This window comes from Littorina saxatilis, linkage group LG12 (genome assembly GCF_037325665.1).
Source record: "Littorina saxatilis isolate snail1 linkage group LG12, US_GU_Lsax_2.0, whole genome shotgun sequence".
Lineage (NCBI taxonomy): Eukaryota > Metazoa > Mollusca > Gastropoda > Littorinimorpha > Littorinidae > Littorina > Littorina saxatilis.
The window spans coordinates 9,694,012-9,700,915 of NC_090256.1; positions in this window are offsets into that span (position 1 = coordinate 9,694,012).

Below are 6,904 nucleotides of genomic sequence, written 5' to 3' on the forward strand. Positions count from 1 at the left end.
GTCAGATAAGTTTAGTTTCTGCATCCTCGGTTGTTCAATAAAACAGTAAAGAAAAAATTAAATCGTTCAACCTTGTCATTTCTTTTTGGCATGCGTTTGATAAAGTGGCCCTTAACTTTTTACATTTTAGTCAAGTTTTGACTAAATATTTTAACATTAAAGTGGTGCTTAACCTTTTACATTTAGTCAAGTTTTAACTAAATGTTTTAACATTGACGGGGAATCGAGGGGGGCGTGGTGTATGTGTGTGTGTGTGTGTGTGTGTGTGTGTGTGTGTGTGTGTGTGTGTGTGTGTGTGCGCGTATAGATCGGTTTCGAGAAAACTACTGGACCGATCTTCAGGAATCTTCACATGAGAGTTCCTGGGTATGATATCCCCAGACCATTTTTTTCCCCGATAAATGTCTTCGATGACGTCATATCCGGCATTTAGTAAAACTTGAAGCGGCACTGTCACGCCCTCATTTTTCAAACAAATTGGTTGACATTTTGGTCAAGTAATCTTCGACGAAGCGCGGACTTTGGTATTGCATTTTAGCTTCACGGCTTGAAAATTAATTCATAAGTTTGCTCATTAAAGTTGTCATTAAAATAAAATGTTCGCAAACATTTAGAATTGATTGCATCGTATTCTTCATGACAGTCTGAATCTAAAAATATATACATATATTATGTTTACTCTTAAAGGTGGTCGTCTACATTTTTGCTTTTTTTCAATGATCTTATGGTTAGATTTCGCTAAAAGGTTCTGTCAGATGATGAATGAACCATGGGGAAAAAAGTTATAGAAAAAAAATATATGTAAAAAAAAGATTTTATTTTTGGGTAGCGTGACTCACGCTTCCAATATTTTGTTTTCTGTTTGCTGAGAACATGTGCTTTGCCTAAAAATACTGACCAATCAAATTCATGTCACTATGCTTATAGCCACGCCCAAACAAGTGCAGCAACAGTTTGACACTGGAGCGCTGTCCACGCTTTTTTTTTAAAGCACGAAATGCACGGGATTTGAGAATTTTGTGCTTGGCATTTTCCAAATAAGGATATCCTACTATGAGTACTACGCTGGAATACTACAATAAATTTTCAAACGGCTTCACTGGCTTCGTCTTTCCTGATCGAAAGGGGATTTATTGTTGATATTTGTAGATAATAAACTCTGCATTTTAATGGTCAAATGGCGATTTCGGTATAAAAATGCAGTGCGTTCAGTTTCATTCTGTGAGTTGACTAAATGTAGTAATTTCGCCTTACGCGACTTGTTTAAGAGTGTATTATAAGTGTTCGTCTGTATGTCCACTTACAAGAGCGCTGGGTCAAAGATCAGTGACCGTAACGTTTTCTTTTGTCAAAACGCAAAGTTCAGGACTACAAAAATACCCTTCTTGTTATTTGGGTTAATAGACAGAAGCGATAATACATTATTTCCATCATAAAATTATGCAGAACTCATTTCATGTTCACCTTAAAACACAGACGGAAGTGGTGATACAATCAGTATCGTGTTGAAACGACAGCAATCTTAACTAGTGGACAAAGTGGAAGGATGCTAAGTTGTTAACTATTCCTGACATCACCAAAACAAGATGTTAGTTGCCAAACCTAATAAAATCAGAACATACAAAGTGAGTTACCTTCTGACTGCCGCAGAATTTTAGATTTAAAGAAAACGGCAGATAAAAGAAAACAACAAACAAGCTAAAACAGCCATCCAAAAACTGAGAACAGTTTCCAGGGGAGGCAATCAGCTTGCTGCCAATCAAAGGCAATTTACAGCGGTGGTTTCCCTTGTCGTGATATGAATCTCACACTAGTTCATGTGATACGTACTTAGCAGTCAAGTGCGTTCATGAAAACACAAATTCCCGTTACTTTGTGACAGGAAAACTGTTGACAAACGGAAAAGTAATACACTTAGTCAGCAATTATAGCCTGCTCTTGCAGGCACTGAAGCTGCCTGAATTGAAAAGTTCCACCGACTCACCGACCGACCGACTGACGAACTGACTGACTGACTGCCCCGCTGAATCATTCAATCAGATATCCTTTGCTATTGTGCAGTTCAAGACAAGACAAGACAAGACAAGACAAGACAAGACAAGACAAGACAGATAAGATCAGATCAAATCAGATCAGACAATACAAAACAGGACAGGACAGGACAGGAATAGACAAGACAAGACAAGACAAGACAAGATCAGATCAGATCAGATCAGACAATACAAAACAGGACAGGACAGGACAGGACAGGACGAGACAAGACAAGACAAGACAAGACTAAGCTAGAATACTTCTTTATTTAAGAGGGCGATAGCACATGTATTCATTGTACTCATTATATTCATTGTTTACGATTGTAATATTCAACTACAAATAAAAAATAACGGATCTTATTTCACCTCATCGTATTCAGGTCACTCATTCCTCAACCAAACCATTCTGATCATCATCGCTCAACGGCTATCGCCAGTTATCTCTCTGACCGGACGCTAAAGTCCTACCCGAATCTATCAAAACAAGAATACAGAGTTATCTCCCATAATTATGTTGTTCACGAGCAGTGTTCGCGAGACGAAAATGATTGCAGATTGGCCGACTTCGACAGTGATCTCCGTTCTGTTCTTCACAGTTATGATAAAGACATCGTTCTAAGGTCAAAACAAGTCGAAATTTTGGGACTGCTGCCGGAAGGAGACCGTAATATATGGTTGCATCACTGTCAAAAAATCGTCTGCTCCAGCGAGCGCGGAAACCAAACGGTTGATTATCACGTGACACGTTTGCCATATTTAGAGTTGTTTGCACAGTAAATACACCCGCGAAAAATAGCTCGCTTGAAACTGTCTTACATATCAATTCCTTTGTAATTTAAAAATTACACAACACCATGAAAAATCATTATCGACGAACGCGAATCTGCTTACATCCATAACACATTACGAAAAGATCTAAATATGTAAAAAATCGATTTCCTCGCCAGACAAGGAAAACCAAGGCATCCTGTCAGGGATAGAATGAGCCGAACTCATTTTGACCTAAGTTCAGGATGCGACCAAACATGATGAACACCATCGCTGAACTATAAGTGGAAACCTCTCCCCCACAATTTGTTCTTCTGGTTTATTTTGGTCAAGTCCACCATCATGGCGATTTGTTTAATATTGTACTGTTGTGGTCAAGTCCACCATCATGGCGATTTGTTTAATATTGTACTGTTGTGGTCAAGTCCACCATCGTGGCGATTTGTTTAATATTGTACTGTTGTGGTCAAGTAATGTCAGCTTTTTTGCTAGAGTTCGTGTCCTGGTAGATTGCATACTGTTTATTAATTCATGTCGCGTGTAATTATAATTATGGAATAACATTTTGTTTAAAACAAAGTGAAATGCTCACCCCCAGGCTGGTAAGTTGATCCACGTAAGGTTGGAGCAGACATTTGGCCACTTCTTTCTCCTTGCCCACATGTTCCTTCAGTAACTCCGGGTCGTATGTAATCACCGCTAGTATTGAGCGAGAAGGAAGGGGTTAATACGTAGTGGTTGAAAACGTGTTGGTGGTGATGGTAAGGTTGTGTTGCTGACAGTAGCGGTTTTGGTCATGATGATGATCTAATGGTGATGCAACATGAAATATACAGAGAGATCGAGAGAGAGAGAGAGAGAGAGAGAGAGAGAGAGAGAGAGAGAGAGAGAGAGAGAGAGAGAGAGAGAGAGAGAGAGAGAGAGAGAGATGATGATGATGGAACTATATTTTTCAAGGATAGAGGTTTAACACTACGCCTTTTCTTACAACCGGTCCTTACTTATAATACAAATGTCTGAGAGAGAGAGAGAGAGAGAGAGAGAGAGAGAGAGAGAGAGAGAGAGAGAGAGACAGACAGACAGACAGACAGACAGACAGACAGACAGACAGACAGACAGAGACAGACAGACAGACAGACAGACAGACAACGAGAGACAGGCAGGCAGAGAGAAACAAGTAGACAGAGAGAGAGGGTGGGAGGGGGGAATACATGTTTGAAAACAGAAGTTCAACGCCCTCGGCGACAACATTCATCATATATAGCTATTCTGATGGACACGTGGGGGAATTCGGGGGCTGTGATTGGATGGTCTCTTCCGATCATCAAAGCATAATGCTTCGGAAGTCGGCCATTTTTGCCAATATCCAAAAGCATATCTAGCATACCCTTTTCTGCTAACTTCCCGATGAAACAGGACTAAACCTATTATTTTCTGTCCCTAAACACCACAAAATGCCCAAAGTCGAAAGATGTAGTACAAACAGGGGAGTAAAACGGAACAGCCCACAGTTGCCGACTGACACAAATTTTCGCATTCGGCTTTTCTTATCTCGTAACTCCACACTAGATACCCCACTTCCCCTCTGAAGTATTGATGAACAACCCATGGCACTAACATTCATGTAGTCGTTTATAACTGAGGTTGAAAAATTCGCTTCATGACGAGACAAGTATAAATGCCATTCACCCAAACTGAAAACGTCGCTGCCGTCTGCTCGCTTTGTACGGATTAGCTGTTCTCTTCCCCCCCCCCCCCCCCCCCCCCTTGTTGCATCCTAGTTCTTCAGTTGTTTCTAGTTTTCCGTTGATGTTGTGTTTTGGTCTTCTTCATAAGTAGTCTTGTTCAAAATTAAAAAATTAAAACTTCTTTTTGTTGTATACGAATGAACTAATAAAAAACGATGGCGCTGGACCCGAATACTCTTCAGACTGGCTCGCTCCCCCAGTATGAAAGTTTTTGTCTTGTGCACGTGGATTTAAAAAAAAAAAATATATTTATTTTATAAAATTAAAAAAATTATTTGAGTAAAATAAAACATTAAAACGTTCATAATAAACAATAGTATGAGATAATAAAGTATTCGTATTCGTAGTAAACAAGAATTAAAAAAAAATAGACCGCCCATGCCGGGAATCGAACCCGGATCCCTTTGGCCACCAAGCCACCACCTTGAATCACTGACACAGTGTCCCTGTCGCTCTCTCTCGTGCTCTCTGTCTCTCTTTCAGTCTCACCGAGACCAAACCTGCACTGTAGTTTCTTTGCCGAGACCAAATTAATCCCCACCCGCTGGCTGGCTCGCAAATTCACACCGGTGACACTGTGACGGTTCCCCTACGCTTTGTGTTCGGTGCCCTGACCCTTTGCGTTCGGTTCCCACTCGGTTCCCACACGCCAAAATTCGCGGACAAAACATCCATTTATGGTAGTATTACGCAATGTTGCTCTCTGAGAATGGTCTTGTTAGATCTGTGAGTGTTTACACTACATGCCTAGGTGCTGTTGGATTGAAGGTTTTTGATATTTTAGCCGTTATTAGGTAGAATGCCTTCCACTTTACTGCAAAACTGCATAATTCGTAGCATCGGCAAGAAATATCCTACCAAAATATGCCTGCTTGGAACTGTCGTTGGTCCAGCAAAAAGTTCAACATGTCTGTAGCAGACAGCCCAAGTTTCAAGATTGTAGGGCCATCCAAACAGCCGTAATAATAAAAACAACAAAAGTAGTCAGTGAAATTGGCTGTGTTCGGTCCCCACACACTTTTGTGACGTAGGCGTGACGGTTCCCATAATTCATTGTGTCGGTCCCCACTTTCTGTGTCGGACCCCACTTTCGACCTAATTTCTCTGTGACGGACCCCACAACCAGCCTATTTTGTGTCGGTCCCCACACCTTCTTGGATTTATGACTTGCCGGTTACTTGTATCATTGTATTCATTGAATCTAATTGTCTCGGAGTTATTTTTCAGCAAAAACCGGCAAGGCAGCACCTTTTGTGATACCAAGTAAGTCAGATGACATCAGTATGTGTGTGTATGTGTGTGTGAGAGAGAGAGAGAGAGAGAGAGAGAGAGAGAGAGAGAGAGAGAGAGAGAGAGAGAGAGAGAGAGAGAGAGAGACTAACTTTATTAGTTTATGCCACAAATAATATATAACATTATTTATCTCTGGGACGGTTCCCAGTATACCAGCAAATTATGTGTTGATCCACCCACACCTTCTTGAACTGGCCTTCCCAATATCTACTCTTAGTCTTAAGGCCTTGGAGATATGCAATTTGGCACATTTTTAAAATAAAAGATCCACCTGTCGTATGTGAGATTCAGTTTTCAGAGCAAAATGCTGCCCAGGGACTTCTAGTGGTGATTGAAAAAAAAAAAAAGAGTACTTGCCTGTGTCAAGTATGTGTCTTTATCCACGCTTGTTGTAAGAGGCAACTTTTCCCAGCTCCTTGTGTTCATGACTGCTTTCTCTTAAAATTAATTACTTTATGACAGTCAGAATACAATGGAACAAGGCTACATAAACCCTGACAGCCTACGACAACGGCCCGACTAAGGCTCAACACCGCGCCAATAAATTCAGCATTGGGCCAATGTTGGGCCATGATTGCTCCGTTTTCGTAGGCTATCAGGGTCAAAGATACATATTGGTAAACTAGTAAAATACATGTTCAGCATCATCAGCAATACCACAAAAGGATTAAAACAAGAAATTCCTCCGATAGGAACTACACCCCCGTCAAAGGGAAATAACCTTCTCAGTTGGTGGCAGTGAGAATGGTTATTTCCCTTTGACCAACGGGGGTGTCCGTCTATACCAGGCCTTGTATAATTTTAATCCACCAATAACTCCCTAACCGTGTGTTTGACTGGTCCCAATTTTTGTAAGGACCGTCTCAGGAATGTATAGAACCTGTTCACCAAGTTTGGTGACGATCGGTCCGTTCATTCTTGAGATCTACTTGCGAACACAAACACATCGAGTGAAACCTATACACACCCCTATACCGGGGATGTAAAAATCCTATTAGCTGTATGTCAGCGGCACAATCCAACCAGAACCAGCGTTTATGTGGAGTGATCGGGTGCTGGTCA